Genomic DNA, 15,429 nt, shown 5'->3' with positions numbered 1-15,429 from the left:
AAGTATTTATCAATGTAGCCAAGACAGTGAAATGTTGTATTAATATTTTATGTTATCAGTTTGGTAGTACATTAGGTACATCAAACAGTAGGTCCATAATAACATCCCCATCGTTCAAGGTGGTGGACAGCTTGATGTCAACACCACATTCTTGTAGAATCCATACAAAAGCCAAATAGAGTGTTCCATGATCATGAGGATGGACAGGACATTCGGATATCGCAGTAATTGGTGGTAATTAGGTCAGAAGGTGAAGGATACATTATGCTAGTCAACATTCAGAACTACAATAATGTATCGTCCGATTTGAATAATTAAATAAGTTGCTAGTGACTATATTTGATATCATGCAAGTGACATAATACGTATTTGAAATGTGAGACATTGGAACTAGTACTCAAGGTGTTCAGTTCAGTAATACAGAGACATAATGGAATTAATACATGAGAAAAATTTGCAATATATTTAGGATTAGGAATATATCTTCAACTGGTAACATTATATAGCTGTATACTGATAATAGTTGGGACTAGTAATAATTTTTTTGTGCTAGCAATGCACTGCATTGGTATCAGTAGTCAATTACTGGGGCATGAAAATATTTGCTTTTCACTGATTCCTGGAAATAAGGATTATTTACATTATTTGTCATGAGTCAGCTGTGGCAAGGTTATCAAACAAGTAGAGTATATGTGATCACAATCATGAATGATAGAGACAACTGGGTATCGAAAATGCAAGTAAAGAGAACAAGTTTAATAACTAAGTGCTTGTGGCATATAACATAACGACATACTACAGAAATAATTTTAATGTCATGAAAAGATTCTCCTGAAAAAATGCGAAGTTGATTATTGAACTGAAAGAAGAAATGTATTCATATAATGCTGAAAAGTAGTAAACTTCGAATTAACAGGTAATGAAATGGGTACTCAATAAGTATGTACTCTAGCTGTCTTCCCCAAAACATTCAGTTATTATACTATGTGACGTACGACATACTGTCAAAAAGAACCACAACAAATAATTCAATAACTACATAGCATCTCTTAACTAATAGAAAATATATAAACTTTATCATTATCATCATCAGCAAAGAAAAACTTCATTATTCATATTAGCATATTCTTCATATAACTATTCCTCATCTTTTATTATCATCTGCAAAAACAGATACTTAATTATTCATTATTCATATTATAATTTCTTCATACAACTATTCATTATCATTCATTATTTCATATATTATAGACTTTCTTAGTTCTAGCATATTTCATCACTAAAATTAACATATCTAGTTCTGTCTGACAGCCTGCCACAATCGCCTCGTAATCTGTAAGAAAAATAATTGGTCAAGACTGCTATCATACAGTGTGTATAGTATATTCTAGCTAATGCTCGTTAATTCTAATCCATTTACTCTTCATGACAAGGTATTGCATTTTCTTTCGTTCATTCCGATGGTGAAATTTCCATTTCGTAGTAAACCACTGTGGTTTGTTTAATTTATTTCTTTTACACGTTATTGCTTTCTGAAAATGATGAACATGGATTAATATTTTGCATTTAAATCATATACCCATTATTTGAAAACTTGTTTCTAGTGATATAACTAAGCATACAACATAGCATGACAGAAAACGTATTAGCTCAAAACCATAGACAATTTTCAAGTGCAAAAATAAACACACAGTATCACAATGTAGTAGAAAAAAAAATAGAAAAGTTTAGATATTGGGAGATATCATAAGGCAAAATGTCAAAGTCTCCAAGTGTTTGTTACATCTAAAATATTTCATAGTACATACAGAGAAAGTTCTACTTTCGATAGGAAAACCATCATAAATATATAAAAAAATAGAAAATGTGCGCGGTCTGAGGTATAACGACAAGAAAAGCGACCTGCTAACCGTACCTTGCCAGGCAGTTGCAAGAAAAAGTATGATCATTATCAGTAACTGTTTTCATAAATATCTCGAAATGGTGTTACAGTGTGATAAGTCATAAATTATGTTCATTCAATAAAGGGTTTACTATTGGAATTATGGTGATTGCCCTTGGTTTTTCTGGTTCTCTAAGTTTTGACATGTACTGGCTTGGGGTGAAGATTGCTGCGAATTCTATATGGACCAGCGTATAGAAGCTCAATTTACAGCATCTACTCTTTCCTCTGTTGGATAAATAGTGTGTGCGTACTAATATCTTCTGTCCTATGTGGAAGTCACGGCGTGTACAAACCTGTTTTTGCTGTCTGCTCCGGCGTTCTGCGGCACGTTTGATGTTGTTGAGCGCAATGTCAATTATTTCGTGGTGGCGTAGTCGACGAGATGTAGGAATAGATAGTAGTTCTTTGATTTTGTTGGGTGGTTCAACATTTTTCAATATAACAGTCGGAGATAGCGTAGTAGTTTCATTTGGTATGAAGTCAATTACATCCTGGAATGATAGTATGTCTTTTATAGTATTATATTCTACATACTTTACCAATTTATTTCATCAATCGTTCAGACGGGTTCGAAGAAGCGTGATACCTGGATATACAGATCGGAGAAATGTTTCTAGCTTGTAACATACGTGTCCATATGGCAGATCGAAATTGTGGTCCATTGTCGGAAATTACTTTCCATACGTGCACTACATAAAATAGAAAACGTTTTACAAATGCATTCGAAACAGATTTAGCAGTAGCTTTGCTTAACGGAGTGAAGGTAACAAATTTCGAAGTGAGTTCAACAGCGGCAAAGATGTAATAAAAACCTCTATTAGATCTGGGAATCGGCCCTAAAATGTCTACAGCGGCCATATGTCCCAATTTAATCGGTACAATGGAATGTAACGGAGGAAAATATGAAGTCGTGTCTGAATTAGCTTTCTGACAGATTTTACATGACGCCAAAACCCGTCGAATACGTTTATCCATGTTGGCAAAATAACAGTTCTGTCTCAGTATAACAGAACATGTTCTGACTCCATAATGTGTGTAACTTAAATGAGTATACCAAATTAATTTGTTCACACGCTCGTCAGGAATACGTTATAACCAATTGCTGCTGTCAGGGTGAGATCGGCGAAACAGAATGTCGCTGCGTACAGTGTAATTGTGTTTAAAGGTAACGTTATTCCAATGTTGCCAAAGGTGTTTAATTTCTTTCCGTACGTTGTCTTTTCTCTGCTCTTGTGCTATATCTCGTAATGACGACGACATGTAATTTTCAAATGCAACTTGTTGAATATACATTAGGTTAAAATTTGCCTGGCAGACCTCGGTTGCGATGTCTTCCTGATTGTTGCTGAGAGAACGGGATAGTGCGTCTGCTACAATATTTTGTGTACCGGGAATGTGAACAACTGTAAAATTAAATTCCTGTAAATATAACATCCATCTGCTTAACCTGTCATTTGTAAAGTTAGCGGAAAGTAAAAACAGTATAGCTCTATGATCTGTATAAACGGTAGTATATTCCATAAATAAAATGCCTAAATCTGGTAAATGCCCATACAACACATCATGTTTCAAGTTCTGTAACAGAATAATTGCGTTCGACAGGTGACAGAATGCGACTTGCAAAAGCGATGTTTTTAATTACTGTAGTACCGTCTTCTTCAATTTCCTGAAAAATGTGTACGCCTAGAGCGATGTTAGAACTGTCGGTGTCAACGGAAAAAATTCTGGTAGGATCCGCGTGTGATAAAAGTGGTGCGTTCAACAAGGCATGTTTCTGATTAACAAACTCAGACTGTGCTTGGTTATTCCAGGACCAAATAGCGTTTTTACCCGTCAACTGTCATAATCTAGGGGTGTCTAAAGCAGAGTAATGAATGAATTTACAGAAAAAGTGAATTAATCCCAGAAAGCTGCGTAGTTGTTTCTTCGTCGTTGGAGCAGTAATGTCACGTCAAGCTTGAAGTTTTTCCGCGTCAGGCGCAATGCCTTCTGCTGTAATTACATGTCCAAGAAATTTTATGGAAGTTATGAAAAAGTATGATTTGCTAAGATTAACTGTGAGTCCTTGCACACGAAACGTTTGCAGCAGTTGTTCAAGAATCAAATTGTGTTCAGACCAGTTAGCTACTGTGATAAAAATGTCATCTACATATGTTCTGGTTCTGTCTAAGTTGTGTCGGAGGTATACTATTCAAACCGCGAATAAATGCTGCTGAAGAAATTGTTAGACTGAACGGTAATTTGCAAAATTGAGAACAGTCACCAAAACAGAGAAATGCTGTCTAAATTCTGCAGTTCGGATGGAGCTGAATTTGCCAAAATCCCGATTTTAAATCTAATGTGGAATGAATAGCAGTACCATGAAATTTCTGTAGAAGTTCTTCTAACGTCTGTGGGCGACCTGTTTCATTAATAATAATGTCGTTGACATGACGCGAATCAAGTACGAGGCGAAGTGAGCCATCCCTTTTCTTAACAACATGGAGCGGGTTTACGTACGAACTAACTTCCGGTTCGATAATACTGTGGTCAAGCATAGCTTGTAATTCTTTCTAAACTTGTTCTCTGTGGATACATGGAATGGGATAATGTTTGGCTTTAAACGTGTCATGCTGTTTAACTTCAATTTCATACATAAAACCGGACATAGTACCAGGGATGTTGTCAACAACTGGAGCTTGCTGTAAAAGAATATTGCATAGTTGAGTACGTTCGTCATCTGTATTTGGGTTGCTCTGTTTTACTTTATGAGAATTCATTTGCATAACGTCATAGTCGGCTTCGTCTCTCGTATTGTAATCGTGTACATATGTATCTATGAACACTGTGGAATGGCAGTCTACGTAACGGGATATATAAATGACCTCTGTTCGATTAATTGCCTGTTCTTCTGCTAATAAAGCGTGCTGAAATTCTAATGCCCGTTGTACCTTTTCATCCTTTAACATCAAATCAGAATTTTGAAGGTCAATAATTGCGTCATGTTGTACCAAAAAATTCTTACCTAAAATAACGTCTATTTCAATATGGGATCATTCCAAAAATTTGCGTGGAACGTATGACCTGCAATACAAAATGATGTGTGTGTCTGTAGTTTTACGTCTAATCCTTTACCAGATACTGCTCCTTTTACTCTAGTTTTGCCTAGTGGTAACGTAGGATAGGTGTTCTCTTTGTTACATACGTTGAAAGTTTCTTCAATTATAAATGACATAAGTGATACAGAATCGATTACCGCTGAAAATGTGGATGATCCAACCTTTATTTCAATAACAGGGTGGGAAACAATTTTTTGAATAACTGGTTTTTCATGTAAAAGTGTGTCATGGATGCCGTCAAAAGTAAAAAAAATTTCGTGAACCAGAATCTGTGTATCAAAAGTATCGCTTATGTTGGTGGAAGATGCAACCTGTACCGTATCAAGTCAAATTCTTTCTGAAGTGCTGTTATTTGCAGGAGGATGCTGTGGTATTTCACCTATTTGTACTGTTCTGTTATTTCGTGCTGACGTATTTGGCTGAGGATGATACCGACTATCTGATTATGATAATCTCTTGTTGTGAATGTTGTTATTAAACGTGCGCTGAAAACTGTGCTCATTACTTTTACGTCTGTCACGATAGTCATTACTATACGACGCGCTGCGAGAGGAGATGAAATGTTGCGTCTTCTGTACGTAACGATTTCCTTGTTGCTGTGCATTACTATTTGGCAAAGCCGACGCTATACGTGCAGGCGGCGAAACATTAAAGCTTGGTTGACCTTGCACATTACATAATTGGTTAGGTATGCAAACCGTCTGGCTTTGATGTTGTTATGGGGAAAACCTCGAGTGTTGCCAAAATGTGTTTGCTGTTGCTGATAATTTTGACGATAGTGATAATTAAAATTTTGTCTGGTATTAAAGTTTTGGCAGTTGTCATTTCTGTAGCGTCTAATTAAAACTGTCACCTTCAGGTAAAACTTGAAATATTAGGTTTTCTTATTCATTCCTAATCCTAATTTGATCGATAGTTTAACAGTTGTTATGATAGATATAAAGGATAATAAAAGAGTAGGCAGCAGTGCGGGAAACTAAAGAAGAAATAGCACTAGTACGGCTCGCTACGGCACATATTCATTGAAGTGTAATGAATCCCCTGAGGTCAAAACCTCCAAATAAATTTTAGTTTCTTCGTTACAGGCCAAGCCGGTGGAAATGCAAAAGCAAATTGTTGTAACCAGTCCAAAGGGTGTACTTGTGTTCTATCCTTTTTAAACACCTTAAATTTCCTAACGAATAGAAAGAGTTTGTAATAAAAATTATCGTCTCTGAATGTCTGAGCAGGTTCAGAATTGTATGAGAATCTATTTGTCTGTGTGTGTTCGTAATCTCACTGACGTACTCTATGTATTACCTAAGTTATACTGGTTGTGTGAGTGTGGCAAATGTTCAGGATGTGGCGTATGCTGTGACGTGTTAGAGGCTGAAATATTTTTCATTTCTGTCACTTCTTGCTGTAAAGATGAGAAATTTCTACGTAATGTATTGTTGGACGAACCTATCTCACTGATTGTCTGCTGTATGTTTTAGAATTCGGGTGTTTGATTGAACGAAACTGGTGACGTATCGTCTGATTTGATGTCATTGTTATTTTCGATAGCGTCAATACGACTGGCCAATTCATAAATTTTTTCAGTCAGTGCTTTTACCTGATCATGATTTTTAGTGTCACAACCATTAATTTGTTTTTGCATTTTATGTGTCTTTTTGTTTATTTTCTTAACGTCTGCATTAATGGCATCGGGATCCTGTATTAACTCCAATTGTTCAAGTCTGCTGGTCACTGTCTGAAAATCTTCTGTGTATTTATTTTCCAAAGTCTGAATATTAGTGTCTGTTTTTGTTTTAAGATCGAAGACTTCACAATGCAATTCAGTGTTCATTTGTTTTAAAGTATTGATTTCGTCTGATTCTATAGCAATGTAGGTGTCTAAGTGTGTTTTTGCTTTCGTAAACATCTTACGCTTATCTTCCTGTCACTGTGTAATAATTGTTTTCATGACTTGTTTCTTTACTTTGTTCTGTTCCTGTATGAATTTACGGTCATGCGTTTCACAGTTTTGGAGGTGGTGATTAAAATGTCCCATCAGTTTGGCTGTTCTCTTGTTCTAATTTCTTGTCTATTTTCGCATCCAGTGTGCGTGAAAATTCTTGTTACATTAATTTAAACTCGTCGCATAACTATGTTGCGTTTTCTGAACATTGTTTAGCGACTGCACTGGTTTCATCTCTAAGTAATTTTGTTGTGTCTGCATGTGAATAACATGTTTCTTGTGCAACGCAACTATTTTCTTCGCTACTAATCCTAGCACAAACCTTAATTTCCTCATGTAACTGTTCTTTAGTATCATGAAATTTCACGGGAACGGTTGTAATCTGTTCATTAATCTGTTTAAATTTCTCATTAATTTGTTTGATCGATCTGTCGTGTTTTTCATTCGACTGTGTGAAACTTTCATTATGTTGTTTGTTCGATTCATTAAGTTGCAGCAATACTGGCATAATAACTTGATCCATGCCAAAATTAGCGACCCTATTGCCTGTGCTGTGTGATGGTGTATCTGCATTTGTCATGTTTTGTGTAGCCATTTGGTCATTGTCTGAGTCATGAAAAGGTTGGCTAAATGGATGTGCACTGTTGGTCACTACTTCGGAATCAAATAAATCTGATGTATTTTGAGTACATTGTTCATCTTCATTAGAAACATTTATCTGTTTACTATGTAAATTTAGCAAATCTGGTGTATCAGACTGGGCAGCGTTCAATGTAGCGGAACGTGCCGCATCATCAATTGTCGTTAAATTTACTGTGGACATAATTGAATTTGTTTGCTGATTATCTGTAATTGAAGGATTATCCTTATGACACTGAGTGTCGGTAGTACAATCTGTCAAATTATTCAAGTTGGCTTTATCACTCATTACACATCACGATGTCCTGTTGGCTGTTTTTCGCGGAATTTTCACAAGTCGAAGGTAGGCACAAAACCAAACTAAGACAAAGCAAAAATGGAACGAATGCAATAACACCAAAGAGCAATAAATTGCCGATGATCTGTGAAAGAAGGAGTGACACATAATTAAATGAGTTGCGCCAGATGCAAACAACATTTAATATTAGGTAAATAAGAGGCGATATATAACTGAGTACTTCTCAGAAATTCACGAAAAATACGATCCTGGCCGGCTGTCGACAAGTGTAAATTCCCAACTAGTTAAATTCCGTAACCACGAAATAAAAAAAATGTGACTAACCCCTCAATAAAATTGTGAGTCATATATAACCTTTCAATAATTAACTGACTGTGAACCTAAACTGGTAAATCATGACGTCAGCAATGCTGCGCCATGACCCTGAAAAATCATTCTGAATAAATAGAAAATTCTTATCTCAATGAGGTCGCCAGATAACGCATATATATCTGCTCCTATAAGAAACTTTTCTGGCACAGCCTAATGCATTGCTGCCCACTTGATTTGTCATGTATAAAGGACACAACTGGTTTTTTTTTTACGATAATCGGGATGACCATGGATAGGAGAAATTAGTAAAATCTTTAAATTCAGATGAATAATCTTTAAAAGAAAGATTATTATTAAAATTTTTTTAAACATTTACATGGGACTTGATATAACAATAGTACCAAATCACTTGTTACAAATTACATATGTGTGCGGCTACGATTAGTAATTTTTGGTTTTACCTTACACTACATCGCTCAGGCACAACCGTCGCTCTACACGACCGGCCCAACCGCCTGACTGCGAGCCACTACCACTACTGCTGCTGCCTGCACTGCTCTCCGGTCTGAGATTCTATTGTAGCATAGATATCGCAGGCAGCGTGGTATGCATTCCATCGAAGTTACATCTGCTCGAGTGCGTTAGCAATAAATTCCTTAGTCATGGACCTCTTACACTGTTAATCAGTAACAAACGAGAAAACCAAAGTGAGAAATAAGGCCAGCATCTACTGTAAGATAATCGTCCATTGGTCATTATTATTGTAGACGTAGATTTCAGTTAACATTGCAGTTATCATCAGTGTATTATAGGTAGTCATTCAGACTCAACATTAAAGTAACAACATATATATTAGGTCTACTATAAAATGGCAGATCATGTTATGACCGATGCTGACCTTTTTTCTTTCCCTGGTAACATAATTCCTGTGGCATAGAAATGACGCAAATAATCGTTTCTTCTAGCCATTCCTACTGATTGAATGAGCGACGCCTATAATTTTTCTTTCCACGCCTTAAATGTGTGTTCTGTTATTGTGGGGAGTCCGATGTGCACTCTACCTATATTTTAGTTACTGATAATGTGTATTCTTACGTCTGAAAAAGTATAATTTCACTGAATTTACGTTTCAGATATATTATGTTGTAAATTCAATGTATGACAATTGAGTTCCCCAAACAGTAAATGTCCTACTATATCATTACTCTTGTATTCAACAATCAGTAGAGGAGCGTGTAGTACTGAGTGGATGGTCTCTAAAGTAACAAACTATTTTCTTTAGTTGTTACTTTGGTTTAGTTACTGATATTAAGGTTACACAGAGTAATAATATGTCCCAGAGACAAAAGTAAGCAATTTCCCATGTTTTCTACAGTTTCTGTTGTTGTGAGATAAGTTCTTATTGTTTGGGCCTTGAGATCAATGACTGGTTTGGTGCAGCTCTCCATGCTACTCTATCCTGTGCAAGCCTCTCCATCCTAAAAAAACTACTGCAACTTACACTGTTCTGCATGAGCTTACTATATTTGTCTCTTGGTCTCCCTCTACGATTTTTACTCTCCACCCTCCACACCTCCACACTTCCCTCCACCACTAAATTGTTGATGTCTTGATGTATCAGTATGTTTCCTATCAACTGATGCATTATTTTTATCAAGTTCTGCCACTAAATTCTTGTCATGCCAATTCTATTCATTATGTCCTCTTTATTTACGTGCTACACCCATGTAATATTTATCAAACTCTTTTCATCCATGTTTAGCTGCCATACAGGCCGATACTCGAGACAAATAGCTTTAGAAAAGACTTCTTTACTTCGGCCATTATCAGTTATTTTGCTGGCAAAAATATCAACCACTTTAAGTTCTGTGAGACATATGGTTGTCCTTAGTACAGCATTCGTAAATATTTGTCATTCAACACAGTTATGTCCTGCACAAAATATCAAAGCTATTTGGAGTATGTTACTAATTCTTCAGTTACAGAATTTTATCTTGAGTAAAACACTATATATTTGTAAGACTATTTGTACAACACATGGACTGTAAAGCTATACTTCATCGGTCATACATCGTCTTGTATTTTGAAACAGAAAAAGGTCTTATTCCATGGAACGCGTGTTACTTGCAAATGAACTAAGTTTCTTTAATGTGTTGAAAGCATCATATGCCTTGATAATGGGAACTGGTTTTAGGGCCAAATAGCTTTGGCTTCGAAATGTATTTAACTTGCAGCTAGCTGGGTTTTGGAAGCAGCTTTACTTATTCTAATTTCACTTTTTGATTACTGGCACTTAATAGATTAGTAATGTAACAGGAAGACGATTTGATACAATATTGATAATATTTTCTCAGTTGCAACGCTTTTGATTGTCAATTGAATATTTTTTGCTAGGTATATAACCATTTTGTACTTTGGCACGAGTTTTCACATTTGGACAAAGCGAAATTTTCCGAAGTAATTTTTGTAATTTCAGAAAGAATGCCATCATTTATATGTGGAATAAGAAAATATATGTACACCTATTAATTCTTTTTATATCTTCCACTTTCATTTTTGATATTACTTCAATTATTATTATTATTATTATTATTATTATTATTATTATTATTATTAGAGGCAGCAGTATTAATATAAGTACTGCCAGTATTAACTTTCCTAATTCATGGTGAGTATTACTTATTCATATTGTCACTATACACCCTCAAATCATTTTAATACTATTTGTCATAGTAAAATTATTTCTTAGGTAACTCTGAGGCAAAAAAGTACTGTATACGTGAAACGCCATCCGATTTAGAGAGGATCTAATGGTCTTCATAAGATCAGATTAAATAAATAAATTAGACTTCTATTATGCGACTGGTTAGAGACGAGAGTCTCAAGAGTTTACTTAAGTATAACACAATCCCATACCTAAGGCGTCCTTCCGACACGAATTATTTAAAACAGTATCGCTAAGTGGCCCCCTTACCGTTCTTGCTTCTCTGGACGACGACAAACAAAATTTTCAAGCGGCCTCTTGCTTGGTGTCTTGGAGAGTAGTATATCATGATGTAGTTAACCTGATGGCATGTATGGAGACAGCGCTTCGGCGTGTGGCACTGCGGAGAAGTAAATTCGGCGTATGGTGTACGGCAGTGTGGTGGACAGACGGGTAAACTAAGCCTAGAAGTGGTTCATTTGTCGGCGAAGAATCAAGTAAGAGAACAGACTGCTGCCCGGCGACCATCGAAAGTAAGTCCTTTCATTGCTGAAGAACCCCCTGTCACTTAAACCGTAGATCAGAGGTAACCGTTTTTCACAGTTTTTGTCTCTGCACATTGGTTCTATAGATTAGGGCGCTCTGGTTGTTACTGTGTTCCTTAACTTGTAGAAGGCACTGTTTAAGTTTCCGTGCTGTCCCTTAGGTAAGTACGAGACTGTACGGCGTATGACAGGTTTTGTAAATGGATTCAGAACTTTCAAGGAAACTGATCTCCACACGTTGATCTTTTCCCATCGAAAAAGTGTATTGTACGTGTGTTACTAGGGAATACCATACCGTCGCTTAGCCAAATGTGAGCTTCTCGAATACATGGCAAGTTTAGTGATTGGATTCAGGACATCCTAGCAAGTAGAGTTCCACTTGAGTTTGCCACCTGAATGACTGACAGAGGACAGAAACTCGGAAGAGAGATTAGCAGTTGACGCTAAATGTAAAAAAATTACAGTGTTCTACACAAATAATCGAAACTCTCTGTTACCCATTGATTAAATCATTAGGTGTGTTATGCGACTCATTTACCTTTTTATTTATAATGTTAGAAGCTGTTGTTTATACGAATATTACGACTTTATAAAACAGAAGCGAAAAGCAGAAAGATTGTCAGAGGACAGAAACTTGGTGCCGAGATTAGCAGTTCACCCGAAATCTCGCAAAACTTACAGTGTTGCACACAAATAATCGAAAATCTCTATTACCCATTGAGTAAATCATTTATTGCAAATTGCTAGAAACAATAAAAACGATCTCATTTATTAGCGTAACCGTCTGGACTTAACCATTGTGGAACGATCGTCTAAAAGTAATTATACAAAGAGCAGATACCAGGCTATGGTTCATCCTAAGTATCCTAGGGACCTATCTAAGAAATCTGTCTCATTGAGCCTTGAGTACTGCACACCCGTCTCAGATCTCTGCAGGAAGTATGAATAAATGAAATGGGAAGGTAGTGAAGAAGACCACTGCCTTTCATCTGAGTGGTCTTTGGTACGTGAGAGCCAGCTCATGGAAGCCAGTGACAGACACACAACGTTCGACTGTGTGTGCCATATTTTCCGAATTGAAATTTGTTACCAAGGACTTCTAAACGTTTATAGACTCTTTCCTTTAATCATCTATTAAATAATAAGCAGACCTTATAAAATTATGCGATGTGAAAGCACGCACGAAACACATAACACAATAAAAAAGTATACATAGTTAGCAAACAACATATACGGAAGGAAGGAAGAAGGTAATTTGACTATTTTATTGCGATGTGGCATTCAAACTACATATTTTTCTGTAATACACAACGAAAACTACTTTTATTCTGGACACATATCCCAAGCAAAGACAATGACACAGAGGAAACATCCCTGAAGAAGATGACGCAACGAGATATAGTCGCTGTTTCAAAAGTAGAATCTGTGATTAAGTTATTCATCATCTGTCGAGTACAAACAAACACACACACACACACACACACACACACACATGCAGTTTGCTTTCTTATAAAAATATGGAAGTATAATTACAGACGTCTTCAAAACTTGGGCAAAATAAATTTGTATTATTTGTCGAAAAATGTAAAAAAAGATTAATTGATCCTATGGCATCGGTGGGTGAGAGTCCCTATCTCTGGAAATCCGGCCACCAGATTACAAGCCTTTGCAGGTGACGCCACACTGAGCGGCTTGCGTGTCGATAATGATGAAATGTTGATGAGGGCAACATAATACCCAGAAAATATCTACCCAGCTGGGAATAGGACAACAGCCACTATCCTAAGAGGGTGGGAAATATGTAACCATTCGCACTGTTTTCAAGCGCAATTCAAATTATATCTTTCCATATCGAAATTGTCGGCATCAGTTACTAAAATACACACAGCCTGCATACTTTCCATAATATACAAGTGTTATTACAGATTTTGAGTGGAATAAAATTTTATTAACCCTCGAAATATCTAAGGTTTCACACATTTGGCTAGCACAGTGACCCTCTAGGTAATTGCAATCGTCTCTAGACTGCGACTATTATTTACCAAATCACACACTGCTTGTATATTTATTGTAATATGCAAGTAATAATACAATTACGGATCTCAGCGAAAATCCAAACAAACTGAAGCTGTACTGTTTCTCGAAATATGTTAGACTTCGCGCATTTTGGATGCTCTGCGGACCCTAGCATTAAATAATCCTGTATCAAAATTATATTATTTGCTGTAGTACTCGCTACTTGGTTATTAGCATTACTTAAATATACCTTAGGCTATTAGATAAATAGAGTTCGAACACAGCACCATGCTTTAAATGCAGAAAGATATACAAAATAGGTTACTAAAACATGCACATGAGCAGTTAAGCAGATCTAACTTGCAGCTTAATATGCACTGTGGATTACCAAAGCGACTCTCACGTCTAAAGACGGTCTCCAAAGCTGAGAGTTTTATATTTCTGCTATAGTTTCAAAGTGCAGTGGGCCTTAGCTTATTAAAATACTTTCAACTCGCATACTGACAACATTAAATTCGTCTGGAGTACTACCACAGATGTTATTTACAGTTTGCAGCACATTAAGGATTAACAAAGCAAACAATGACAAAATCAAAAAAAGTTGTTTGCTGTACATCTTGCTATGCATTTTACACAGCAAAGTGATCAGAATAACCATCAATGCCACAGTAAAAGACAGTGTGACCTTCCACAATTACACTATGGAGAACTAAGTTCCCACCATAATATATAATGTAATGTCGTTGCCTCATTAACTTAATCATTATGGAGAAGGGAAATACTGTATAATTTATTTAAATCAGTGTGTGTCTGCAGGTGGTGTCAGATGCTGGGTGTGCCAGTTACTGGAGAGTGTCATCTACTAGGTGAGGTGAAAGTTACTGAGTGTATCAGCTACTGGGATAGGTGTAGGTATTAGCTACTGGAGTGTTGGCTACTGATGTTAGCCCCTAAGGAAACAGCGAGAGGATCTTAAATAGCATGGGTAATTGCTACAGTTGTTACCATATTACTGCTACATGGGTCAGCGGTCACTGATGGTAATCATTGGTCAGTGGTGGTTAGTGATCAGTAATGGTCAGTGGTCAATGATGATAAGTGGTAAATGATGATAGTCATTTGTCAGAGTTGCTCAGTGGTCAATGATGATAAATGAATGTTTTACCAGGCTTACCTATTGCTTGTTCACAATATTTTCTGCGATGGGTGGTTCGGTTGATGTAGACACCTATAGTCAAGAAACGATGGTTTTGGTTCTTTCAGCTACCAGTCTTTGGCTGCTTTTGAAGGTTACACATACAGAGGGGAGGGAGGTTTACGAGCGGGATGCAGGCTGTATACGTACATAAACTCTAGTAGGCCTAAGCAGTAACTATCTATCAGCCTAATTGTTAGTGTATTACATGATGCATTATCTTTGTCCCTCCTAAAATAATGCTTGAGAAAATTTAGATGACGACACTTCTAGTTTCAGGGTGTATTGTGATTTACACCAAGAGTAGGTCTAGTTAGTTACATTCTTCCAGTAAGCCAGATTATTATCTATTGGTGTGCCTGCCTTATTTAGATAAAGTTTCAGATAAGATATTTTCTCTGCAGCTATAAGCCTGTATCTGTTAATTTTACGACATCTATCTTTTAGCCTCATACCATAATGTCAACAGTTAATTTACCACGTTCATTATAACTATGTAGATATGAAAACAGCATTGGAACACTTTCTTCACAGCTCATTATCGTGTTCTAGGCATTAATTTTATGTCTGTGAGCATATTTGGGAAGAAACTTTCCTGTACTTGGTGTAAATATTGCACATTTTGCTGACGTATGTCAGCCTACATTTTAGGTTTGGAAACGTTGTGGACATATATCTCCATACCGTATGCTTGGAAAATCTGTGGTACTTGACAAACATAATAGATATGGAAAACAG

The sequence above is a fragment of the Schistocerca cancellata genome, chromosome 6, assembly GCF_023864275.1.
Source record: "Schistocerca cancellata isolate TAMUIC-IGC-003103 chromosome 6, iqSchCanc2.1, whole genome shotgun sequence".
Classification (NCBI taxonomy): domain Eukaryota; kingdom Metazoa; phylum Arthropoda; class Insecta; order Orthoptera; family Acrididae; genus Schistocerca; species Schistocerca cancellata.
Note: the sequence above shows the minus strand (reverse complement) of the source record.